This window comes from Canis lupus, chromosome 1, assembly GCF_048164855.1.
Source record: "Canis lupus baileyi chromosome 1, mCanLup2.hap1, whole genome shotgun sequence".
NCBI lineage: Eukaryota > Metazoa > Chordata > Mammalia > Carnivora > Canidae > Canis > Canis lupus.
The window spans coordinates 52,651,123-52,678,792 of NC_132838.1; the positions used below are offsets into that span (position 1 = coordinate 52,651,123).

General features: G+C 44.8%; 1 long non-coding RNA gene across 3 annotated transcripts; it reads right to left on the reverse strand.

The window, feature by feature from the left end:
* Window positions 1–440: 440 nt before the first annotated feature.
* On the reverse strand, window positions 441–27,437 carry LOC140635486 (uncharacterized). 3 transcript variants are annotated; one of them, XR_012032806.1, is made up of 6 exons: window positions 16,887–27,437; window positions 13,016–15,513; window positions 10,188–10,285; window positions 9,140–9,378; window positions 7,699–7,809; window positions 441–1,768 (listed from the first exon to the last, which is right to left on the reverse strand). It is a non-coding gene; the product is annotated as an uncharacterized lncRNA (long non-coding RNA). The 3 variants fall into 3 exon arrangements; XR_012032802.1 differs by lacking the exon at window positions 9,140–9,378; XR_012032811.1 differs by lacking the exons at window positions 9,140–9,378; window positions 10,188–10,285.
* Between the last annotated feature and the right edge of the window lie 233 nt (window positions 27,438–27,670).

A 27,670-nucleotide genomic window follows, 5' to 3' on the forward strand; every position in this document is an offset into this window, starting at 1 on the left:
TTGGAGACAGAGGAAACTGTTGGCCGTTGGGTGTTTCACAAGGAATTCCAAACAGGCTCCACAGCCAGAGTTACTTTGCACAAAACCTTTCTGCTACCGTTACTCAATGTCATTCATTACCCTCCCAAAGTAAAATCATATGACCCCATTTCCTCAGTAAGTTAATTATTTCATTTCTTTGTATGAGGCAAAACACTACTTTTATTGTTAATTAATATGCTAAAATTAGGTTATGCCATTCTGGACATGTGAAATTGAATTTAGTACTTTCAAATATATTTTTTAAAAGCCGGTTAAAAATAAATGCCTTCGACGTCTTTTCTTCTTCCAACAGCATAAATTTCCTTCTTATGAAATTTCATTTCTTCCTGCTGTTATAAATGACAGAAAGCCACTTATTTTCCAAAGGGAAGGAGGAATAATAATAATGAGACATTCAGTGAGCATTTCAAAATTCAGATATTTAATAATTGAGCAAACTGAAAAGGAAAGAAAAAAAATACAACAAAAGGGAGAGAACCATCCACGGGTTTCAGGGACAAAACAACTAAATGGAAAAATGCGAGGAATTCTTTATTTGTGGACTGATCTCAGGCACTTAACGGGTTTCTTTTTCTTTCTTTTCCCATGGATCGGTGTGAAGAGATCATAGGAGATTCAGAAATGTCTGTTATTGCAGAGAAGCAGAAATCACACGTCCATCCTAGAGACAGCAGGAAAGCTTCCCCGGATGGTGGGATACAAAGTGGCTCCTTGATTCCCTCCGTTCTTCTGCTCTAATGAAATTCCCCCGATACATCTGCCATAGCACACTGTTAATTACTTTTCTATTTATTTAGTAGACCTACAAGTGGAAAGCAATCTATTGCCAGGGAATTGTTTGACTCCTATGCTAAGTAGACGGCATTCCGATCCGGTGAGGTTGACGGCAGCCCGAGCCCAACTTTTATCTCATTGCCATGTCAAATTAGCACCCAGCAGGCCCTAGATACGAGGAGGGGTTTTTCCCTTCTCTGCAAAAGGTGAATAGTTCTCAGAAGTCAATAAACTGATGCTGGTCCTTCTCCATCGGGCCTGCTTCTTTATCCCTGAAAGTGACAGGAGAGATTAAATGCGGAGTTTCCAAGGCAGGGCGGGGTCTTCACGCTAAGGATCGGACTGTACACGTCCATTGGTACCTTTAAATCGATGCGGTAAAGTGCAGTTTAGAAAGTAGGCTGGGTCTCCCAGAGACGAACAGGAGAGCGAGTCCACGTCTACCCAACAACCAAGCTTACGAGCCCGTGTTGTGCTTTTATTCCTTTGCGCCAGTTTCCCCAAGCAAATGTGAGGGTTACGGCCACGTTACCATGAGCCTGGTGGGCCTTCTTCACCCCGAGGTCACTTGGTGGTCAGGAAACCGAGTCCCAGATAAGACTTATCTTGGCAATCCGCGGTGGGCCTTCGGGGGCTGGGGGAGAGGGGGCCCCGAGTCCAGCTGCAGGGCCCTTATCTAAGGCAGAGACCGGAGCACAGCCGGCGAGGAAAGAGCAGTCCAGCCTCCTCTCGAAGAGCAGAGCCAGCTCCCTGGCATTCAGGGGTAGGATGGCCCTCCCTCTACTCCAGGCTCCTCGTTTGCGCTGGCTGTTGTGGTTGTGGTTGTGGTTTTGGTTTTTTGTCTTCTTCCTTCCTTCCTTCTCTCCTGTCCTCTCCTGTCCTCTCCTCTTCTCTCCTCTCCTCCCCTTCCTTCCTCCTTCTTCAGTAAGACTGCCAGCCACCTGGTATCTCTCTGGAACGTGAAAATAAGGCAAGAGAAGAGAAGAGGCACAAGTCAGACGAGGAGAGCAGTAGTAAGAGCTGCTAGCAATGAAACTTCCCATTTCCATCTTGGGGTGATGGAAATCCTCTTCCCACCATCACTGAGCAGCTGAGTCCTGCCCCACACTGGCTCTGCCCGCAGCTCTGCAGGTGCCCGCCCTGCCACGGTGACCTGGGTCCCTGCGGGGGTGCCCGTCCTGCCATGGCGACCGAGCCCAGCTGTTTGGGTCCTGGTGCGGCCCAGGCCTCCTTGGTCCAGGTGCCTCTTGGTGCCCCTGCAAGTCTGCTCTCCTGCCTCTGAGCCCAGCTCCAGCCCAGGTCACCAGGGCTTCCCCCCATCCACTCATCCACGGCCTGTGTTCCCTTTAACCTCCAGCTCTGTCAGGAAGCATTTCCCGACTCTCCGAGTTCCACACCAGTGGCAACCAGGCTCCAAATCTGTGGGCACTTAGGAAGATGGGCCCTACCATCCTCTCTAGCTTCTGCGTGCTTTGAAAGGAGGATCCCACATCCCGCCCAAGGGTGTCCCTCTGCAAGTCCTGGTACAACATTGTGTGACCCCAGAAAGGGAACCAGCAGCCCCAGGCATCCCTCTTACTCTGAGCTCCCCCAATACAGACTGTCCAGTCTATGAACCCACTTCCCTTTCCTTCCCCTTCCTTCCTCCTTGGGATTCCCTGCCCTTCTTGTTGCTTCCACCCAGGCTTTGCTGCCTGCCACAGAGCTGAATGATGGCCCATGGTCCCTGCAGCAACATCTGTGTGTCACAGCAGCCACTCAGGCCTCCAGGAAAGGACAGGACTGGGGACCCTTCCAGAGCACCTGTTGTCGGGTAACCTACTCTGTTCCCCAACGGGACCCAGCTACGAACACACTCGCCATCTCCCCGTAGGGCTGGGACTTTGGTGAAGGCTGGGATTACTTGCTCTCTCTTTTCTTCTCGAGGTGGGAGAGTCAATTATGCATCGGAGTCTATTAATCTTATAAACAGTTATGGAGCTGAAGAGGCTGAATCGAACAGCTGAGGTTTGAAAGAGGTTGGAGTGCCCGAGCCATTATTATAATGAAGTTCCGTGATGTATAATCATGTCTCTGGGTGACCAGGCACAATTCTTTAAGTTTGAGAAATTGTAAATGAAGTGCAGGGTATTCTTTTTTTTTTTTTAATGTATACAATGCAGCCTCCCAAAAGGTTGTGCTCGTGACCAACAGCCCCTGGGCCCTCCATCTGGGGAAGGCACCTAGGGCCAGCCTGAGCGGCCCATCTCCGGGGCCTCCGACCTCACGCTGGCTGACCCCACAGGCTGGCGAGCCACCTCTTGCTCCTCCCAGGGACCGGGAGAGAGGTAGCCAGGATGAGGAAGAGGAGTATGCTGCGGTCCTTTTCTCTTAAGACCTGTGTGGTTGTCTGTCTCTTAAATTTGGTTCAGTGGCATAAGAAAAAGGGAATTTATCTTTCTCCACAGATGCAACGAACAGATGCTGGGACCAGAGATCTTGCATCGTCAATAAAAGATAAGTCATACAATCTATAAAACTGCTGAAAGAAATCAGAATTTCAGCAAATTCTGGTTCTTTTTTTTTCAGGCTGCTCCTTTTGATCAACTATGGGGAGAGGGGGGAAAAGCCAGTCGTGCATAAATTCCATCTGTGATTATAGCACAGTACGAACGTGGCTGGAAGAGGAATGGGGGATAGAGTGATCGTCGAGCTGCGGTACTGACGAGGTAGAATGGGAATGATGCCCGCGATAAAGACAAAGCTGTCATAATCAATTAGCATTTAACTTTTTGTAAAGATCTTGGAGGCGATGGGTTCTTTAGATTTTAATGTGCGTCTTCAAAGTAATTTTGTAAGCTATTTAAATGATGCTCCCTTTTTACAACTCTACATAATTTGATTATACAAACCATCCTCCAATCCTTGGATATGCAAATGCAGCATCAAAATGATTTTTTTCCATATTTTGACAGAATTTGATGTTGTTGCAGTGATAAGATGTGACACAGATTGCAGCAGGGCTTCAGGAACCTGCTCATTGGGTACACTGAGGCCGTTCAGATTTTAAATGACTGTTTTTTGAGAATCACCCTTAGAAATAAATAAAAATTTGGAAACCAAAGACAGGGCAGTTACTGGGGTTTGGATCTAATAGATCTAATCCCAGGGTCACCAGGATGCTGAATCTGTGAATTATACTCTCAGATCCTCAGTCTTCCCACCTGGAAAATGATGCTAATAAGACATAGGTCACAGAAATGTTATAAGGGTCAGCGGTCAGAGTGAAAACACCTGCCAGAACATGGAGAGGACCTCATATGGTGGCCAGAACATGGAGAGGACCTCATATGGTGGCCTACTACTACTATAACTATGACTATGACTAACACCTGGGCTATTCCTTTGGCAAAGTTATTTGTCAAGCAGGTATCAAGTGTTGTAGCGATGCTGAGATTATGCCAATAGCTGAGCTTTGTAGTCATCTTAGAGGAGAAGGTAATTGAGATGCTTCTTTGAGGAGTCATCACCAGAGAGTACCAGCATAGAATGATGGACTGTACATTCACTCAGCATTTCCTCAACTCCTTCTGTGGATGAGATACTGTTCAGAGTGCTGAGGATTGAGGATATAGATTTGGAGGGATCAGCATTGACCCCTAGGAACTCATAGTCTAATAATCTCCCAGAGGTTGAAAAACTCCAAGAGGTCAAAGGGTAGGGAGAGACAGACAATTGCATAGCCATGGAATGAGCAGCAAGAGGGGTTGTGTGTGCAAATTTATCAGGTTCAGTAATCAGCAGAGAGAGAGAGAGAGAGAGAGAGAGAGAGAGAGAGAGAGAGAACTGTGCAGGACAGTTCCAGGAGGCTTCGTGGTGGACCTGAGGTTTGGGTTGAGGCATGAAAGAGAAGTAAGGGCAGTCTGGGTGGCTCAGCGGTGTAGCACTGCCTTCAGCCCAGGGCATAAGCCTGGGGACATGGGATCGAGTCCCCCATCGGGCTCCCTGCATGGAGTCTGCTTCTCCCTCTGCCTGTGTCTCTGCCTCTCTCTGTGTGTCTCTAATAAATAAATAAAATCTTTAAAAAAAAATAGAGAAGTAGGTTTGCTAGACAGTGAGGTGTCAAGAAGCCCATTCCTGTTATAGCAGTGGTTATGGACTGGGTGTGATTTTGCTCCCCAGGGGACATTGGCAAGATCTTGAGACAGTTTTGATTGTCATGACTCGGGGGGTGTTAGTGGCCTCTGGCAGGCAGAGGCCAGCCAGGGATGCTGCTATGGTATACAAGAGAGTCCCCCCAACAGAGAATCACCCAGCCTCAATGTCAATAGTGCCCAGGCTGAGACTCACTGAGCTAAGGACGCCAGGAGGGCAGGAAATAACATGTCACATCTGGGAAATGCCAGCTGATTTGAGATGGCTTCGTGCCCTCACAGGAGAGGGCAAGGAATCTGGAGGACATCAAACCATGGAGAGCCTTGTTGGCCATCATGAGCTCCACTTCCCCTAAGTAGCCCTTATGTTAGAGGAAAACTAACCCCATTCACCACCTCAGGAAGCAGTAGCCTGAAAGAGCCCAAGTTCCTATATTATTTTAAATGTTGCTTCTCTTCATAATTAAAATTAAAAAAAAAAACAATAAGGTGTTTTTCTCTTACTGGCATGTATGTGTAAGCCAGGATAAGATGCTTGAATGAACAGGGCACTGAAGAATTTCCAACAAGGGGATGATGGGAGCTGATGTGTGGGTTTGAGTTGTCTGTCACACAGGGCTGTGTAAGAGGGGGCTGTGTAAGAGCCGTGCTGGCAAAACCCACCTCCCCAGAGGTTCCTAATCTGGTGCCATTGAGATCCAAGGTCACATCTAATTTTGAACTGTCTGCCAGCAGCAGTGGGATCAGAGGAGCAGGCTCCAGTAGTAGAAGGAAGACCAGGGACTTCTTTTTTTTTTTTTTAATTTTTATTTATTTATGATAGTCACACACAGAGAGAGAGGCAGAGACACAGGCAGAGGGAGAAGCAGGCTCCATGCACCAGAAACCCGACGTGGGATTCGATCCCGGGTCTCCAGGATCGCGCCCTGGGCCAAAGGCAGGCGCTAAACCGCTGCGCCACCCAGGGATCCCAGACCAGGGGCTTCTAAAGGCTCTGGCCTGGCCACTCATTAGCTGTGTGACCTGAAGAACATCACTTTCCCTCTCTGGTCTCAGGTGACAAGAGTTAGCTGGTCCAGAAGAGCCTGCCACTCCGCACCGCGCGGACCAGGGGAAGCTTTTCTGCGAAGTCCTCACACAGTGTGTTCTGGGAAGTCAGCTGTGTAGGTCTGGCTGGTCCCTGCACCCCAACACAGCATGGTTTTGGGTTTGGGGGAGGCTCAGTGGAAACTTAGCAGCAGTAAGTTTAGTTTTCCACTTTAATAACTTCATTCCTGCGAGTCTGGAGAATTCTTTGGCCTCCAAGAGTGCCTTATTATACAAATCTCTCGATTCCCTATCAGCTGACCTGTTAGGCATTGGAGGACCCTTCCACACGGTTAACAAGAATGAACTTGGGAGAAGGAGCAAGAGGCCCACGTGCGTTAGAAGAGCATAAATATTGCTAACGTTTTCTCAGACATAGTCACTCACCTGTTTATTTAGGTAAAGCTCTTTCTCTCTGGGTCACAAAGCATTTTACAAACCTAGAAGTGGATGGTTTCTATCTGCCCAGAGGGCTATTGATGAACAGAAGTGAGAGGGGGGGATGGGACTGCATACCTTTGTGCTTGGTGGCTACAGAACTCTGACACATCTTACTGGACATCCAGCCATGGACCTGAGTAAGTCCTTGACCCCTCCCATCTGTGTCCTTGTCTGTAGACTAAGACGTTGAAGCAGATGGCTCTGCAACCCCTTTGGCTCTAAACTTGTAGGATTATGAGAGGTAACTCTGGTTAGCAAGTGAACATCCAGGGAGGCAGGTGACGGGAACCTAAGGGCTGCTCCGTGGACCTCTCTGGATCGGCAGCGTGGCTACGCTCAGTAACTCATTGATAAGGAAAAAGAATGGCTCCAGACTGAAAGTTGCCCCCTTTGAAGGGAAGAAACCAGAGAGCCACAGGTGGGAGCAGGGGGCGGGGTCCCAGGAGGAAGAGGAGGAGAGGGCCAAGCAGGGGAAGGTGAGCCCTGCAGATGTTTCTTGGACCTCAGGTAACACATCCCGGTGTGGTTTGAGGAAGACAGACTTAAAATCTGGGGAATACCCTTTTGACTCACAGGAACTTGTAAAATACATTCTTTCCATTTCATCCTCATTATACCAGAGTTATTCAAGTAACTCAGTGACATCGTCCTATCATGGGGTGGTTTTCAAAGTGTTTTGAGTGACCAGAGTATGCAGCTTTTGTGGAGTTTGAATATGGACCAGATCCTCTGGCAGCACCCCAGCCCCCTGGCCCCTTCTTCCTTCCTCCATGCCCTGGAGTTCACATCCTGACCATTGCGCCTGCCGTTTCCCATGTGGTCTGGCACTGAGGGGACTCCAGGGCCCTTTCAGAGGATCTACAAGGTCAGAATTAACTTTGTAACAACGCTAAGATGCTACTGACCTTCATCCCTCTTTCTCTGAGAAGAATGCAGTGGGGTCTTCCAGTGGCTGCTCCAGGTGTGGTGGCATCATGGCCCCAATAACTAATGGCATGCCTGCTTGTGTTCTCATGTCTTACAATGTTTTGGTTTATCTCTTTGTCTCTTATCTTTATGTGTCTTTGGATTTCTCTATAATTTTTGAGTGTGAAGAGGTCCTTAAACAAAATGGTTTTAGAAGTGCTGCTCTGGACCAGGCACCCCTGGTTGGCTTCTTTGCTCCTGTTCTCTGGTTCCACCCTACCTACCCCTGTCCAGTGTCCAGGCCACCCCCACTCACCTGTCACGGACCCATCTGAGGTGACTTCTCCAATTCACAGCCGCCATGCCTGTACCATGGCTGATCATTCTCACACTTGATTGGAGACAGATACCTTTCAGTATCTGCAACCTGAAAGGGGAGAGAGCCTGGGCATTATCAGAGCAGCACACGTCCATGATGGAGTTCTGCAAAATGGCAGCAGTCAATGACGGCATCTGCTCTGGGTTCTGTGTTGGTTCCAGACGTGGATCATTGGTTCTTGTGTTAATTCTCTGAGCCACCCCAGGAACTGTCAAATATCTTTTTATCACTTAAAGTTGTTTGAATAAACAGAAGCTGAACTAACAGGAAAAATTTAATATACCTCTCCTAGATTCCCCACTCCATCTGCTTATTTTGATCTACTAATTTACCTTTGGGCCCTGTCAGCTGGCAAATTGCTCATCTCCTGTCCGAAGCAGCCTTGGTCTTGCTCCCTGTGGGTCACTCCCTGGCCAGTGTCAGCACCATTCCGGGTCTGCCCGGCTTTGGCTGGTGGCTTCGTCTCCTTGTCTCTATGCCTGTCCCATAGCTCCTCAAGGGAGACTTCGTGCCTCAAGCTTTGGTGCTAAGATGAGACAAATGAAACCTGTAGTTGGATTGGTCCAGGCACTTTTTGGAGTATCTTATTGTTTGGGCACAGACCCCCAGAGAGAAACTAGGTGCCTCTCTCCCAGAGCAGCCAGATTGGCACAAAACCCTCTGGTAATAAACTGGCCATTATGTAGCATGAGAAAATTTAATTAAAAGAAAAACAACAAATATTCCCCATGAGGTAACAGGAAAGGTAACATGGTTCATGTTGAACAATGAACATTCCCTCTCCCATTTATCATCGGCAGTGTGTTGATCAGCAGCCCGCCCCAAACATATGTCTGCCCCCCAAAAGATAGACCCACCTCCCAATCCCAGGAAGCTGTGAATGTGACCTTATTTGGGTAAAGGGTCTTTGCAGATCTAATTAAATTAAGGATCTTGAGATGAGATCATCCTGGCTTACCAGGGTGGGCCCTAAATCAAGTGACAGGTCTCCTTACAAGAGACACTCAAAGGAGGGACAGGAAGAAGAGGGGAAGGTCACATGAGGACAGGGACAGAGGTTGGAGTGGTGCAGCCATAAGCCAAGGAGCACCTGCAGCCCCCAGAGCTGGAAGATGCAGAGAAAGGAAGCTGGGTTAGAGCCCCTGAAGGGGCACAGTCCTGCTGACACCATGACTTTGGACTTCTGCCCTCCAGAACCGTGAGACATCAGATTTCTGTTGTGTTAAACCACTAAGTTGTGGTCCTTTGTTGTGGCAGCCCCAGGAGTCCACCACCCTAGATGGAAAGCCCATGATCTCGAGACTGCTTCTTGCTGGCTGCCCTTCTGAAAGGGTGGCTGTTCTGCTATCTCATCCAATGACCAGGGCCCATTCCCTACCCTTCTTACAGCTTGTGACTGGGGAAGCCTCCTGTGTGCTGTGGATCAACTGTGTCCAGGTCCCCTGCCTTTGCCCAGGTTCTGGAGTAGCCAATGGTGTCCACGGGTCTCCTTGGTCACTAGGACTATTTCAGTGTTTCACTGGTACACAGATCATGACCCACGTGGGTTCCAGCAAAAAGCAAGAGGAATTTATTCTGAGATGAATGGACCCCAAGGGCCAGAAGCGCAGTCAGGTCCTATGAAGAACCGAGAGCAGATACTGATAAGCGTTCAGAATGCAGGCGATCACTTGATAGCTCATCAAAGGTTTTTTTCTGTTCTTTTCATTTCTCTCTATACCAGCTTTCCTTGTCTCTGTGGGACAGCTCACGAAGGCCACCCTGCCTAACATCAATTCTAGCTTCCCGATTGGCCTCACCTCAGTCAGCAGAGCTGTGGGGAGTGGGCACCTCTCATTCCAGTTCCCAATTCTTGGGAGAGAGAAGCTAATTGGAAGAGACCCCCAGCTAAGGCCGAATGGGCAGATTCAGGTAGTCCAAGCGAAGTGGCAAAGGTGGCCCACTGGTGCAGTGTGGTGGGGTTCACAGAGAAGGGTCCCTGGTTTGTCCAAAGTAACGGAGTGCTGAGGGCCAGGTCTCTGGCCAGAGGTGCCGCCCTTGCAAGGGTCTCTTCATCTTCAACCTCCACACACATGGAAGGCTGAGCGTGTGCATGTGCTCTTCATTTGCTCTCTCTCTCAGGGTGGCCCTTGCCCACCTTCTTTCAAGGGGCCCATACATAACATATACTTGTTGAGAATGCCAGCCCTGTGTGCTCCCAACACCCCCACACTAGGCTGATCCTCTTTTAGGAAGAGCCTCCACTGCACGTTGGCTAACATGTCCCTTGCCTACTCCATCTCCCATCCTCTGTCTTTGTCCCAGCTGATGTAGAGAGGTACTGATGGGAAGGACACCAAATCCCCAAGCCCACTGTACCCTTCGTCACCCCGGGGGTGGGGATTTCACCTCAGGATGATTACTGACTACCCATGCTGGAGACTCACCTTCACACCCCTTCCATGTGCACATGAAGGAGGTGAGAACTCAGGCGATGCCTTAGCTGACCAGAGGTCACCAACGTGGACATTCTCTGATAAGGACCCTGCAGAAAAAAGTGTTCTGTTTTTGTGTGTGGGTGTATGTGTGTAGCTAAACTGGCAGCACAAAGATTAATATCCAATTTCCGAAGAGGTGAGAGAAGGAAAAACAGTAAACGGGGAAATGGGAAATGCTGTGCCCCCGGCAGCCCAGGTGGGATTTCTGAGTTTCCACCCTCTGCCATCGCCTGCTTCATGGTCTGCTGCCCCCACATAATGGAATTTGAAAGTGCCTCCCAAGCAAAGGGCAGAGCACCCTGTTAGGTCTGAAAATGAATAATGATGAACCCTAGGCTCAGTCCTGGTTGGATAAGGATAAATAAAATTAAAATTCGGAAATTTGTTTTAAATGGGTTGTTAATTGCTGTTGAGCTTTAAATATTTGAGTTTATTAATTTCTCCCTCACCCCCTGAATTATATTTCAGCAACATTCCCCTGTTATTAGGCTATTAAGTCAGACATATCAAAAAGGAAGCATTTATTTATATCTTCAGAGACATGTACATCTAATTAAGACCGTGTTACTGTGCATATTTTATATCAGGCAAATGCTGTCTGTGATCTCAGCCTCATCAGCTCTGAAGGGCCTTCATGAGTGTTTGGAAGATATGTCTTGAGCGGGATAAGGAAGACATCCTGTAAGATTTCTTATGAAATTCACCTTGAAAGAAGTGGCTGCTCCTAGACATTAGAAAGACCCTTCTCAAAGTTAAAGAATCCAACATGGTAACCTCTAGAAAACAAGAGATCTGAACATTGGCCGCACTGCCAGAATGTTTCTGTGTTAATAAAAGTAGTGAAACTGGCTAACATCTAGAGAGAAGCTCTTGAATGCCACAAATTCTTAATGAATGCTCAATACTTCACTTAAGGCTCACAACAGCTCAAGGATGGAGAGAATATCTTTATCCCCATTTTACAGATGAGCAAAACAGAAGCTTAAGAAGATGAATTAATTTGCCTAAGAGGTGGAGGCAGGACTAAAAACTAAGGCTTGCCTGACTGGAGCTCAGGCTTTTTCCATTGGGTTTCTTTTCAGAGTCAAGAAGAGTTCATTCATTCTAGAACTTTCTTGGCCAAGGTGCTATCATCCCTACCCCCTACAAGGGGAGGAGAATTGATTCTCGCAGAGCAAAAATCACATTATTTTTATGTTTAAAGCACAGATAAACATATAGTGAGTTAATTGATAAACAGCGTTTCTGTGATACTAAAACTTAGGAAGAAATGTCTGAAGAGGCATCTTAGGGAGACGTCAGTGAAGAAGGTTCAGAAATACTGTTTCATAGCGATAGCAGAAATGCTCCCTGCCAATTGCTCACTTGTCCTTCTGTACAATGTTAGAATCACTGTCGGCCTTCCTGTTGCTACTGCAGTTTTATTTTTACAGGTAAACTGGACGTGAACGAGCACTGTGGACTCCCCGTAATGGTAGGGCCCAAGCGCCAGTGCTGGATGGCGAATGCCTTTCGGCTGTCCCAGTTCCTTATCTGATGAATTTCCATCAACAAACAATGGATTCCATTTCCAAAGGACATTCAAGTTCTCCATGTGAAGACATTCCAAATTGAGGGATGGTCATTTCACACTTTGGGGGCTTTAGCCCAAGATTCCTGAATCTATCTATCTTTCTTTCTTTCTTTCTTTCTTTCTTTCTTTCTTTCTTTCTTTCTTTCTTTCTTTCCTTCCTTCCTTCCTTCCTTCCTTTCTTTCTTTCTTTCTTTCTTTCTTTCTTTCTTTCTTTCCTTCTTTTCTTTCTGTAATATTGTACAAGAAGCTGGTAGACAAGGTCTGGGTTTGGGTTATATCCGAAAAACTCAGGTTTGAATCATGGATTTTACCCCTTCCAGGTCAACGAGTCGTTGGACGAGATTATCAATCTCAAAGTATCCCTGTTTTCTCACTGCTAAGCCTACATTCTGACTGTATGGTGAGCATTTTACCCATATTTTACCTGACACTCATACTGTCCACCATGGAGGCCACTAGTCACATGTGGCAATTTCAAATGAAATTTATTAAAATGAAATAAAATTTAGTGTTTTGTCTTCACCCACCAGCCACATTTCAAGTACTCAATACCTGCATGTGGTTACCAGTCAGACAATATAGATGAGGAACATCTCTATCACCGCAGAAAATTCTACTGGACAGTGCTGCTCTAGAGACACTAATGCCAAGAAGGCAGGAACCTTGCCAGTGAAGGGTGGTTACTTTTCATTTAACAGATTTGTAGTGATGACCGCTTTGTGCAGGCTTCAGTCTCAGCACAAGTCAAGATCTGTAATCAAACCAAAGTTCCTACACTTGAGGAGGCGATGATTACTATCCTTGTTACTGCCGGTTTTTATGATCTCCTGGTGAGTGGGCAGGAGGGTAGTGTTGAAAAATATTAGGAAGGAGTCAGAGCGCATGACTTTGAGTCTGAGCAGAGTGATATGAGTAAATTTACTCAGTCTCCCTGAAGCTGACTTTCCTCATCTCTAAAATGGGTATGGTAATAATTTCACAGGCTTGTTCTAAAGATTAAATAAAGGGATGGATGTAGAAGGTTTAACACAATGTCTAGCACAGTAGGTGCTCAAGAAATTACTGCTTTCCTTGATAAGATAAAACAATCTGGTCTGGTTTGTTGTACTAGTTTATTCATATAATAGGGTACTCCCTCTGCTGTATGGGGTTTATCGGTTTATTGTTAAGGATCTAGTTCAGGGTGGTCCTACAGGCTACCTACCAAAATAATGCTTCAGATGCCATTGGAATCCATTCTTCAATTCACATTTGACAATCAATTGGTCACATAATAATCTTAACAGCATTCTTGTTGGTCTTGGTTGCTGTAATTACAGAATGTAACCTTGAAGAGGTTAGAGAAAACATAATTGCATTCGTGAGCCATAAAGGTAAGGAAAGTGCATGGCGGGGAAGTGATGTGCCCAAGGTCCCAGCTCTGCAGAGGCAAACAGACTAGAAGGTGGGTCTCCAGTCATCAAATACAATGTGCTTAGCATTTTAGCAAATGGCCTTTGATCTGCCGCTCTGGCAGCTGCTCCATCTCCCCAAAGAAAGTTACTGTCAACAGCTGCCCATCCCTCAGAATAAGTCTCCTCCTCTTGGGACAGCGAAGTGGGTGTTCACTCAAACTAACACAGCATTTGGTAACAGTCGCCTCGACCCCGGAGCAGCCCCAGTGCTGGGGGCTGAGGGAGAATTTCCCTTCCCTCGTTTTTAGGCCCTGCTTTGTGCATTTTGTTATTTCCCCATCACCTAAGGAGTCTCTCTCCAAAATGTCAAGCTTGGGAGGTGGGAGGGGAAGCACCCTCTCTTCCTTGATGTTTAGGTATTGAGTGCTAGGGATGACCTACAAAGAGAGGTGCTAGAGTTAATCCTTTGGTCGGGTCCCTGCATGAAAAAGAATCTTGGGCTTCCACCCATCTTAAGTGACACATTCACATTTTGATAGAATTAATGTTTAATAGCCATATATTTGATTTTTCTGTTAGAAATGTTTTTTAAAGAATTAAAAAGTATAGTGGCTGAGTAATAGGCACCAATATGGTTTTGCCATTGTATAAGACAAGTGTACAGTTACAGATGAATGGCGTTGTAGAAGGGATCAGATTGCACTTGGGTTTTGAAAAGTTTTCTTTTCTTTTTTGAGGAGTATGGTTAGTCTTTATGATATAATTGACTGACTATGTGACAGAAAGCCCGGCCTTGCAATTTGATGCTGATTTAGATCATCATAAAGCGCTCCTATTTCCTTTGGAATCTTACGGCACTGGGCATGTACAAAAATGTCCCAACAGGAAGAGGAGGGAAGAGCAGGAAGTGTATGGATACTTAGATAAGTATGGAAACTGTCACAAAATAGCGTGCAGTCCTATCCCCTCCACACCCATGGAGCAAGTGAGCAATCACAAACTCGTTTGTACGTATGGTGTTGATTGCCTCGCTGCCTTCGCACCTTTTGCGGCTAGGGCATTTCTCTAGACAGGCTGGGAACCCTGGATGTTCTATAGGGCTATGCAAAAATGGGGACTGATTTCAGTTTGGGTAAAGGTAACATGACTAAACCTGAAATTGCCTCTGTGTGTATCATGGCTCGTTTGGGGATTAAAATAACAAAAGAATAGAATTTCTTGCCTATGGGTGAAGAACTTTAAGTCAGAGTTTGCTTGGAGGATCCCTGGGGGCAGGTGGAATGATCCTGTAGATGAGCGTGCACACATCCGCCTACTGCATGTGCAGGGGCCTGGCACCCTCCCGGACCTGGCCAGCCTGCGAGCAGGAGCGCTTCATTGACCTTTGACAGTGTGATCTGCTGCACGTCTTTCCTCTCTCCGTTCTTGGCTTGTTCTGTGGCTCAGCACCGCTCATTTTGGCTCCAGAACTCAGCGCTCAGTTTTCTGATAGTTACTTTAATTTATGACAGGGTTTGGACACACTCGTTGGCCATGACCTTGGCCCTCAGCCCAGAATATTATTTTCAGCATTTATCCTCTAGCTCTCTCATTGCAACCACGGGCAGGAGACGCTCTATCCTCTCACGGCCCCACGGTCAGGCGCAGGAGGGCAAGGGCCAGGGCAAACCTACTGCAGTTTCCACCCCCAGCTCCCAATCAGGTACGAGGTCCACATGGGAGTGGGGCAGAGTGATGGAGGGGGCCACCTTCCCTGCCGTGTGTCCTACTTTTACAATTACGTACCAATACCTTTCTTCTGGCAGTACTGGAGGTCTCCACACTCATCCTGCAAAGAAACTTGGCATTCACTAAGGTTTTACATTTGGGGAGACAAAACATGCACACCTAGCACCTTGAGAAGATGCAGGATGCTACCTCACCGAGAAGTGTCAACGGATATGCTCGGATCACATACCCACCCATATGAAGAAGCACTCCAAAAGACGGAGGGACAACAGAATAAGATCTCTCCCAGAGCATTACATTCAGCTTGGTCCTGAAGCATATGACAGACATATCCCACGGATGGGCAGTCAAAAATTAGTGGCATATATTCCAAGTAGACAGGGCCTACGTGAGCCACACAGAGAAGCTGGATCTAGCTGACGCACTGAAGTAACAGAAGAACGGGGTGTAAGTCCCCACCGCAGGGCTACAGATAACTACATAGGATGGGCACAGCCATTGCACAACACAACAGGTCCGACAGCTGACAAGAATCACCAGAGGGGAATTGTTCAGGAATGGAGAAGCTCTCCAAATTGACCTAGAAGGAAAAAGGAGGACATTGAAACTCCTGTAGGACCAGAGTTTGTATTTGTGTTGTTGCTCTACTGTTGTTTATTCAGGTGATACTCTAAAACACAGTCAACTCTGTACACCATGAATAATGGATTTCGTAATTTACATTTTTCTAATTGAAAAAATTTCAGGAATAGCCCCAAGTAAATCGCATGCATGATTTAACAGGAGATGAATACAATTTTAACTAGGAAAAAACTCCGAAGTGGTGCTGTTTCCTAGCAAAATAGCATCAGAGAATGGTTCTAATCCTTGGCTCTGTACTTTTATGAGATTATCAATGGAGATAATCGATAGTTTAGATAGTCTGTTTAGTTTCCAGACAAAATGTAGCGAGAGAACTAGAATCAGTTAGTCTACCTCTTAGTGTTTTAGCACTTTAAACTTCTTTTTTTTATTTAAAGATTTTATTTATTTATTCATGAGAGACACAGGGAGAGAGGCAAAGACACAGCAGAGGGAGAAGCAGGTTCCCTGAAGGGAGCCCGATGCAGGACTCGATCCCAGGACCCCTGGATCACAACTTGAGCCGAAGGCAGATGCTCAACCACTGAGCTACCTAGGTGCCCCTGAAGGCATCTTTAAATTAATTCTGTAATTTGCTCCTCACGCCAGCTACAGAAGACTGGAGACGGTTTTGTTTGTCACCTGACAGCTTCACCCATGAGCCCAAGGTCACCTTCACCAGAGAATGGCAGAAAGGTCATCGCTCTGCCAACCTTCTGTGCTTTGGGAGCACCTACCACTTTGACTGCTTGGGACCCTTTCTCCTTTCTGGGAGGATCACCTCCTTTCTTAGGGAAAGTTGCTTCTTTCTCACTCCAACCACAGGCTCCTGGTGACACGCTCCCAGCCAGGGCACCTGACCTGAATTGAGGTGACCCTCAGAGTCTTTTTCAGGGACTTTTCGACTGTGATCAGGCTTGGGATGAAGAGGTGGGCAATTTAGTTTTAATTTTTCTTCTTGTGGCAAAAGTGTGAGATGTGTGGAGTACGGTAGGGGGCAGGAGATGCTGGTGGCTCTGTGTCCCAGCCACGTGTAGGAAGTTTAAGAAAATTAAGAACAGGGACACCTGGGTGGCTTAGTTGGTTGGGCATCTGCCTTTGGCTCAGGTCATGGTCCCAGGGTCCTGGGATCAAGACCCCATATCGGGCTCCCTGCTTAGCAGGGAGACTGCTTCTCCCTCTCCCTCTGTCTCCCTCTCCTTCTGCCTCCTGCTCCCACTGTTTGTGCTCTCTCTGTCAAATAAATAAATAAAATCTTTAAAAAAAGAAAGAAAAAATTAAGAACAGTATGCAGTGAGGGATGCCTGGGTGGCTCAGTGGTTGAGCATTTACCTTTGGCTCAGGGTGTGATCCAAGTCCCAGGATCAAATCCCACATCGGGCTCCCTGCATGGAGCCTGCTTCTACCTCCGCCTGTGTCTCTGCTTCTCTCTCTGCATTTCTCATGAATAAATAAATAAAATATTAAAAAAAAAAGAGAGAGAACAGTATACAGTGAGAAAAGAGAAAGTCTTCTGAGCGTCCAAATTTCTGGTTCTACTGTGATCCGTGTCACTTCTATACCCCACAACCCTTTTATAATCTACTCTTGTATAAGAAGAAATAAGGCTCAATGAAGTTAAGTAAGTTGCCCCAGATCCTATGTTGAGTTATTGTTACAACTATGTCATTCACCGGTAGTGTCATTAGGCCCCTACACATGTAATCAATAAAGTTTCACATATACTATCTACTTTGATTTCTATGACAAGCCCTTGAAACAGATTGGGAAGGCACTGTGAACCCCACCTGTTGATGAGATGGTAGGTGACGTCCCTGCTCTCAAACAATCAGGGAGTGATGGGACGGGGGGCTTGAACCCATGTCTTCTTAAATAACACCGAACGCTCCTTCTAACCACACCTCACCATACGTCCGAACATACATACAACACACATAGACGTGCCTGAATGGAAAGGTCCATTTCAATGAAAGATGAAAATCAAATATGGTGAAATAACTGTCCTTCTTAGAATTATTTGTAAAAAGTGCTTCTTTACAAAGAAGATATCACTGCCCATAATTATTTGCACTTTTATTTTGTGCCAAAACATTGGTTTAGGATCCACCACTGCTCTCTTCTGTAGATCTAACTGGGATAAAATATTTTCCATTATCTTGAGACTTGATAAAATATAAATAGCTTGTACTTTGTCTCTCTTGGTTTTGATACCTAATGAAATGTGAAAAAGCAAGATGACACATAAAAGAAAAGCAAAAGATAACTAATTTAGAGATTAACTTTGGAAAAGCTCCAAAATTAGATCATGTAATTAGTTCACAGTTTAGAAGCCTTTGGTGGAATTAGATTTATGCAAACAAATTCCATTCACATAGTTTAGGAAGACTGAATGGTTTTATAGATGAATCACGCTGAAAATTAAGGCTTACATAAGCCCTATTCCTCATTTTCTCTTATATCAATGGGTTTTAACAATCAAGAAAATCCAAAAATGGGCACTAATTTGTTCACTGGAAAAACTGATGGTGGGCACTAAAGTGGTGGAAAAAAGGCTATATAACAAAGCTAAATTATAGTTAGTCTTTAAAAGGCATAAACATTCCTTGAAGGCAAGGAGCAAAGGTTGGTAGGCTCCAAATGTGATCTGATCTGGTTTTCACGTCTTTGTGGGGTCCCGTACTGGGGTGAAATGAGTAAGACGCTAGGATGGATCACGGGTTTTGAAGTTGTTTTTTGTTGCTGGTTCAGGAAATCCGGCATACAAAACGGTCAAAGGTGAACTGCTGTCATCATATGGTCAGGGATGGAAACACAGAAGCCCGGGGCTCTTTGATAATCAGCGGCCCCTGGAAGCATTTAGGACTCGATAACGATATGTTCAAACACTGATCACAGTGATGTGATCGTCACTTACCACATTACTCAATGGGAATTCCTCCTCAGATCATGAGAATTCGGGTTTGAGATTCATCTATGTAGATAACGACTAACCGGTATAAACAAACCAGGCAACTGACTAAGTAAACTCATCAAATATTAAAAAGAAAATGTTTTAACGAACTGACTGGGTTGGTTGTCAGTATGGGCAAAATAAAAGATTATTTCATTGTGTAAATACTTCTTGGACAGCTTTTCCCCGTTTACAAACCAGCTTTTCTGTGGAAGAGTCAGTATGTGCATATACTGTCAGAGGACAGTGGAAGACAGGTCAGGGTCGTCTTGCATTTGGCACTTAGCCAATACACTTTTAAATTCAATTTGGATTTAGGCTCAGCCGTGAAACATGTGTCTCAGTGTAGGGAAATAACAGTTTTAGGTTGGAAAAATATCACGATGTGTACCAGCAGCCTCTCCCCAGGCTTCCATGAAAACAGCTGGGGCTGGTCGGCCTGTTCCTATCATGTTTGAGAACTATGTGTAAACATTCTGAAATAGGCAGTATTTCTAAACTTTGCAATGAGTTGGGTGAAGGTTTCAAGGATCAAATATTTGAAAATGTTTGAGAAACAAAAATTATACTGAGAGATAAACCCTTGAGAAGAATGATACTGAATATAAAACTGGGATTTTTAACATTTCAGTTTTGAGTGAAGACTCAAATAGACAATCTCACTTGTTCCTTGCTGTTTTAATACAGATTCGGGTCAGTTCTGGTTTGAGAAAAGACCATGTCCTGCAATGCTTTTCTGTTTGCATGAAACCTGATGGTAATGAAAGGAACTGCTTTTCTTAGGAAAAGCAGAGAGGTTAGATAGAAGAGGAAGTCTGCAGGTTGTTAAGAGTGTAAATGCTGAGTGTTGCCTCCATTTGGTGTGAATTTGGTTGTGTTTAAAAAAGCAAGTGAGAATTATAAACTGTTTTCAGAAATACACACATATTTCTGTTTGAAATAATTAAAAATTTCCAATTTTGTCAACATTTCTCAAAACATGACTGTTTCACTGACATTTCACATGTTTTATTTTAACATCAGGAGAGACACTCTCTTAAGCATATTGGCACATAGTTCTTCCATACATCCCTGGACCTGAGCATTTCTGTGATACTGGAGTAGTTTCCATGAAATTCCTGGAAGGGACGCTCAGTTGATGAGACACCAAGAAATCTGCTGACAGAGGACAAACTTTTTTCTTAACAAATTTTATTTCTTATTATATAATTAATTCATGATTATAGAAAATACAGCTAAGGAAAAATAATAACAAAATAATAAATAATAAGATGCAATTTTTTCTTCTAAATCCTCATTAGAAATAATATTGCTATATCTTTACCCACCTATGATTATTTATATAAAATAAATTCCCAGAAATGAGATTATAGCCTGAAGGCAAACAAATCCCAAATTCTGTGGTATAGGTTAACAAATTATCTTGCAGAAAACTCCTCTCAATTTATAGTACTATTATTAGTATATGAGAATATCAGTTTACTTGTTTTGTTTATGGTGGATTATATCATTAAGACATATTTTTAAAAATTTGCAGGTAAAAAGAAAATTTTCATTTTCCTGGACAAACTTCTGCACTGTCCATAGTTTTTCTTCAGCTTCCTCTAGCCTGCTAGCTGTCACCTTTATGTGCTAGTCTCCCCTACCCCCAAAAGGTATCTTGGGTTCCCAGGGAACCCTGTTCTAGCATGTTCTAGTACATTCTAGAATGTTCCTCTACAGGACACTGTTGCAATGGCCTGACCTTTTCCTCCCTTAGTGTATTCTGTGTTCTTGGGCTGTTTTTTTTTTCCTCTTTTTTTTTTGAGCTGGGAGGGGCAGACGGAGAAAGAGAATCCCCAAGCAGGCTGCACGCCCAGCCTGGAGCCGACTCAGGGCTCAGTCTCACAACCTTGAGATCATGACTTTAGCCAAAATCAAGAGTAGGACACTTAAGACTGAGCCACCCAGGTGCCCCAATTCTGTTTTAAGATACACTTTTCTCCCCCTTGCTAATCCAGTACAATAATCTTTCCTGTGAATCCAGTACAATACTTCTAGTCAGGGATTAACAATGGATGGCATCCTCCCAGATAGACACAGGCTTATCACTATGGGAATCTTAAGAAGTACACTGATGAGGAATGTGTTTTTAGTAAAGGGAAATTTTCTTGGAGACCTTCAACTCCATGCAGAGCATGGCCTTCTACCGTGGCCTTTGAACGGCCAGCCCAGCTGTCTTCCACTGCCTATCGGGTGTGGGATGCCCGTTCCAGCCTGGGCCTGGTGATGAGTTGTGGGCGTGGCCCCTTTATGGCAGGTGTCCTCTGGATGACAGGTGCCTCCTGCACAGTCCCAGGAGGCTCGAGTAGGGGAGAGAACTTGGACTGATCTACTGAATACTCACACGGATTTTCCAAGTTATACATAAAATGCCCTTCTGAAGTACCTTCCGAATAATGTCTTTTTTTTTTCCCCCTGGTGGGGGTAGGGAGTTCGAACAATTTTGTGAAGGTTTCAGTAAATTTTTCTTTAAAAGTTAGATACAGTTTTCTTTAAACTTAGACATAGCCAAGTGCCTATTCATTCAGACAAGTAAGTAATAGATGACTATGGAATAGTGCTGAGTTCATCCCATTCCCCATCCGTGTCTCAGACGAAAGACTGTTAGCATTTTCTGTGTGAACATTTTGTCTTAGTTTTTATTGATGACACTGACTTAAAGACACTCCGGTTTAAGCTAAGAATATATAATGTTTAGGTTATATAACAGTTACATAAATAGACTAGAGACCATTATTATCTGTACTTCAAATAACTATTAATCAAGTAACCAGCTTTTTTGGGGGGTGGGGTGGGGTGGGGAATGGGAGACTATGCTCTGTATTTTACTCCAGTGTGAAAGAAACAAATAAATACTAACACTCAACAACTAATTTTCAGTTGGTCACAAAAATGTGTGGAGAAGCCTTCTGTATGTTAAAAGGGAAGTTGGAGATTTAGTTTCTGCTTTCCCTCCTGCAGCCAGAGCAGCAGTGTGGGCTGTGTGGGGTCAGAGGTAGGATTTCTTAACCTTTTTTGTACCCTGTGAAGACAGGTGATGAGAGCCAGGCTAAGTATTTTTTGAATTGAGCAAGAATTCTTGAAAATAACAATCTTAGCCTTTCCGTATATTATGACCTACAAATGAAAGCGAGGACCAGTTGAGGGGCAATATGTTTTTTAAAAAAAGAGGGGAAAAAAGCACCCTTTTAAGCCTCATATCCTGATGCACAAGTATTGCAGATAATTATAGAGTCTTGGGTGAGTGGGGCCCTGACTGCTGTGGCCTTCGGTGTGGCCTTCTCTTATTCACAGGAGAACAGGACTGTAGGGGGAGACCAGGAGGATGATTAAAGGGCTGCAAAGATGACTTTCTGGCAGTGTGATATTAAGGCCATTAATATGTCTGCATTTCAGTTCCAGTGTGCTAATATATTATTTTACCTATTAAAATATCATAAAGATTACCTATAATTAAAGATGATTTAGAGCCTAAGTCATAACTAGGTCTAACTTCATGCAAATACATTTAGAGTGAATTCACTATAAAGTGAAATTTAGCTAGCCTAATGAAAACAGTATCTATAAGACACTGAAAAGACAGAGAAAAGAAAGAGGCTATATATGGGCAGTACAATAAAAACCCTGACAACCCTTTTATGGATTCCTACCCAAATAGTTTTGTCTGGAAGAAACTTGTATAAAGCAGTGCTTAAGAGAAAATGTTGGTTAGTTTGTTTTCTAATCAACAATGCATTTCCAATATTGAAACTCTGTCCTTAATTTTCTTCATCACAGGGAAGAGCCCGGCAGCCAGTTCCTCTTTTTCAAACCATCAGCATGTTTTACTTCACATTTGTACCAACTTGAAACAACAGTTACATTTGCAACTCCAGAAAGCAAAGATGAAACTTTGTTCTTGCTTTTGTGTTGCCCCGAACAATTTATTTCTCTCCTGGCAACAGATTTTAAATCTCCCTTCCTCCCCCTCTCTCTTTTCTTCCTTTTCATGGGAACTGTTTGGTGAGTGCCGACAAAGCACTGTGTGTGTGTGTGTGTTTTTTTCCCCTTTGCCTGGTTTCTGTGTCGGTGTGCACAGGCACGCATTCATTAACGTAATTCCTCAACAGCCAACAAGAGTGCATCATAAACCCGGGAGAAAGAGCCTCATAAATATTTAGATGTTCCCTCTACCTTCCAAACTGGAGTGAAAAGCTTATTTAGTGAAGAGTTGGTCCCTGGTTAATCTGCATGTGAATCAAGAGGGGGGACAAAAGGATGAAAAGGTGCTGGAAACTCGAATACAAACCCTATGGTCTCCAGGGGGTCATTCATCTTGTTCTTGTCAATACCATCGTGGGGCTTGGCTTTTTTCTGCGCATGAGCACACAGAGCCGGTCTGCAAAGACAGCTGGCAAAAGATGTGTATGCTTTGTTCTAGCTTGTAGTTTTTTAAGGAATGAAATTGCTTTACACTTTATATTTGACTGACTTCTTCATTCTTCTAAGTTGCTGCTAACCATAGGAGTGATGCATCTATATTTAGTGATGCATACAAATACACAAGACAGGAAGTATGAGCCAATAAATATATTTTTAAAATTGTGACAAAATATACATAAAACTTACCACTTTATTCGTGTTAACATGTATATAATTCAGTGGCATTAAATACACCGGTGTTGTGTAGCTGTTCACCACTCTATATTTCTAGAATCTTTTCCTCATCTCGAACATGAGTTCTGTACACATTAAACAGTAACCCCTGACACCCCCCTCTCCCAACTCCGCAGACAAGATTTTTAAAAACTCCATGCCTAGGACTCTCCATGGAGTGAGAATTCCTGGCACTTGATTTTGGAGGTGTTGAGGTGTTGGACAACGGGGAGTGAAGGGAGATAAAGAAGATAAAGGTAACCAGAGAAAAGTCTTTTATCCTAAGTGTGGTTTCACTGAGCTCATGAACTCAAAGCCTGGAAATGAATATGGGGAAAGAAACTCGGCTGAGAAAATGAGAGTGAAAAGTTTAGCAGCTTTCGAAAATTCCCCATTATTATAAAGAATCAGTTTAAGAATTTCAAAATAAAATTCAAAGATAAAAGCCTATAATCCTTTATATGATCTGAGACAAGTGGATTATGTATTTTATAGAAGTATTCCACCAAATATTGGAGGGGGGGTATATTGTACTTGACAGAAAGACTGACATGAAAGCTAGGAGGATAACCTGTATAACTAACTTTAATTTATATTGTTATTTCCCATTTTACAAATCTCTGCGGTTGTAACTTTAAATGTTGCTTTAAATGAAAAACACTGAAGCGTTATTGGTCAAATTCCATCACAAGGCAACATATTATGAAGGGAATTTGCAACCCCAAATTCCAAGGGCACCACTTACCTTAAGAGATATTATAAAAAAAAAAAAATTTTCAATGGAATTAAAAAAAAAATGAGGGCAGTCCTACTGAGTTTGTTTTTATGGGATCTTGTTTTCCTAGCACAGATAGCCAGGCTCCCTCTCTAAGAATGAGCATTATCAGTTGAGACCACATGTGAGTCACTAATACTCTTCTTCTCTCTGTGGAAGTCATGCCTGTTATTGTCACTGATTATTTAAGGAATTTTAATATTTTATATACTGTGAAGATAGCTGCTTTCAGGGGCAGGTGTTGGGGGAGGGGAGACAGGGCCTGTGGAGCCAGAGGCCCAGGGGACCTGGGGGAAGAGGCGAAGCTGATAAATTGGGAGCTTGTAGTTCCCAACAATGGGAAAACTTGCTCTAATTAGCTTAACCAAAAAGGAGGTTCACTGACCAAGATAATTGGGAAATATGAATCAGACATTAATGCAGCAGCTCAAACGATGTCATAAGGAAATGTTCTTCCAGATTGGCTCTGTTCTCCATATTGGCTACTTTGGCAAGCTCTTTCCATGCTGCATTATCACCATCGCTACTGTAGCCTTAAAATAGTTTCATCTGTTGCAGCCAGCAGTCCCACCAAAAAAAGAGAAGTGCCTGTTTTCCTGAAGCGTCAGTGGGAGTGGTAGCAATGATTGCTCTGCCTGCCTTAGGTCAGGTGGATAGCCCGGAAGGGCATGGAGTCCTGTGTGCACTGCCTGCTGATGGTGGCAGAGGTGTCAAGGCACACCAAATTCACATCAGATTTCCTCTGAAACGAGAAAGGTTCTTCATGGAAGGGAGGAGGAGTAAGGGGAAATTGGCTAGGGAGACAATGATAGCTTGGACAGTTCACCGCAGAATTGATCCTTCATTGAGTTCAGGGTATATGAGTTGTATCGGTGAGGGGCAGCAAGGCTATTAGCCAAATGCATGTTAGTTTAAATACAATAAAAGTGTGTTTCTTATTTGGATAACAGAACTATACAGGTGAAGAGGTCTGCAAAATGGCTCCTCTCCAGGCAGTCATTTGGGGACTCTTCTGGACCCCAGCCTCCTTTCCAGCTGGCCCCAGTGGGACAGACAATGCTAGAGGACACTGGGACGCTTCCTTGGGCCAGGCTGGGAAGGGGCACCTATCACTTGGCTCATATTCTATTGACTAGAATTCAATCACATGGACACACCTGAGTTCAAGAGAGGTGGGAAATGTTCATTGGCTGTGTACCCAGAGAGAAGAGGAATCATTTTGGTGAATTGCTGTCAATTTTTGCCTCATCAGTTACCAGGATTCTGCAAATGGGCTGGAAACCAGAGACAAATGTAGTGGATGAGAACAACCATTATTGTATCTTCACCAAGGGCTTTGCACATACGAATTCATCAGATCCTCTCATCAACCTGGGGGTTGAGACAAACATCCTCATTGGAAGTGAAGAAATAGAGGCACTGAGAAGGTACAAAACTTGCCCAAGTTTGCAAAATTGTATTTGATACAGAGCGGGTTGAGCATACAGGGTTGTGGGGGAGACTAGGCGACATGACGTTTGTGAAGACCCAGGTCATGCCAGGTACTTGGGAAACAGTCAGTGGAAGTTGTTTTATACATCTGGTCCTCGGGTTAAGCACAACATCTCAGAGAAAGACTCATCCGGAGCCCAACCTTGAGGCTGAGGGATGATGGGTGTCCACAGAGGTGGTTCCAGAAGGCTCTTTCCTACTGAGTACATGGGACTACTGGAGAACCTGGATCTGTTCATTAAATGAGAACCATTACTGAGCTGGCCATGTTCATGCAAGGGCAGGACCAGCCATCACCACGGCCTGGACATACTACCTTCCCCAGGTGGGAATGCCTGTATGATCTTCTCCTGTTCCTGTCTTCAGGTGGAGCTAGCTGCTCCTTGCTCAATACTCATGAAGGACTTCAAGCACATTAATAGCCGATTGCTTGTAATTTGGGGCTTACTCGCTCCCTTTGCCACCCAGCAAATTTCCTGAGGGCAGAGACAATTTCTCCGTGACCTCATAGAGTAAGCCATCTAAATGTGGTAACTGGATGTTGATAATAATCTCAATAGTCAATATGTATTGAGCAATCCCTGTATTCCAAGCCTACATCCAGCCTTGATCATTGTTACCCCATTTCATCCTCACAGTAACACTACAAGGTGGGTTTTATTAGTACCTTATTTTTCAGCTAAGAAAATTGAGAATTGCTCAGATCAAGGTATCCGCCCCACATTGCAGCAGAGCCAGTGCTTTTCATCATTGTACCACCTCACTGGGACAGCTTTTTTTTTTTTTTTTTAAGATTATATGAGAGAGAAAAAGAGAGCTAGAGAGAGAACTTATGAGATGAGGGGAGGGGTAGAGGGACAAGCAGACTCCCTGCTGAGCAGAGAGCCTGAGGAGCTGGATCTCAGGACCCTGAGATTGTGATCTGAGCCGGAGACAGGGGCTGCTTAACTTGCTGAGCCATCCAGGCTACCCTCGGCCAGTTTTAAGTCCATGACAGAGACCCACATCCTATTCTAGCCAGAGGCACGGGGACATCCCGAAGGAGCAGGGAAGCCACTGCAAGATCAGAGAAGAATGGTTCAGTGGAGAAGTCTCAGATGTGGCTGGAGAGGCAATGGGGAGAGATCCCCAAGACCTCAACCAGAAGATGCTCCTTTAGGGACCAGGGTGGCAAACTGAGAGTCAGAACAGTATCCTTAAGCCCGAGAGAGAAGCCAGAGAAGGGAAAAAAGGGACCCCTTTGTCACAGGGTCAAAGATCGGGGGCCTGGATCCCCGAAGAGCGAGGGCAGCACACCCAGTAACAGAGAAGATGCCGCCAGGGAATCTCTAGCCACAGAAAAGATTAATAAGAATGTTCAGAAACATTGGAAAGGGTTGACCCAGGTCTCTATTGAAATGTAAATGAGGTCAGGCTTTGGGAACCCCTGCTGGATTTTTCTGAGATTCTTTAGCAACCTTGTAAATTTTCCCAATGTTTGTAATTTTTAAAACTGACCTTTCTATAACTAAAACTCCTTTGTCCTTTTTTTAAAATTTGTGTTTGTTTTGGAGGCGGCAGGGATGAGGAGAGGTTGAGGAAGCTGTGTCCTTCCTGCAGGGGCGAGTGGGAGGGGCTGGCCAGGGAGGAAGGAGGAAAGCAGGTGGAGCCAAAGGGCCGGGGATGGCTGCTAGCTGGGGTGCAAGGGGACAGAGGAGGTTGATCCAGTTCTTTGGTTACTTCTAGAACTTAACCGGCAGACCCAAGAAGGATCCTGGTCACACAGAATTCCATGTCTCCTTCGGAGGGGAGGGAAGCCAGTACACACACTTATCTTTTTATTACAAGTGCAGTTTAAATTAAGTTAGGAAGGAGAGACTACAGGCTTTGCAAATCTCCTTTGTAAGAATCTGGGGATCAGAGGCACTTTACAGCTGAAATCGCTGGAGGCCGACCACTGAAAGCATGAACACTGGCTCCTGAGCTATCTGGTTGAAACTGCTGGGCCACATAGAAGCTTCTGGTTGCTGTGCAGATAGGGCCCCCGTAGAACAAACTGTGAGGTTTAATTAGCATGAAAATTTTCTCCCCAGATCTGGGGCTTCCTTTGGATTCTTAACGGGGGGGGGGGGGGGCGGGGGGGGCGGGGGGGGGATAGAGAGTGAATGACAGCATGTTGCCGACCACTAATTTAATTCAATGCCAACAAAACAGAAACGGCAGGTCCAAGAACCCCTTTATTTT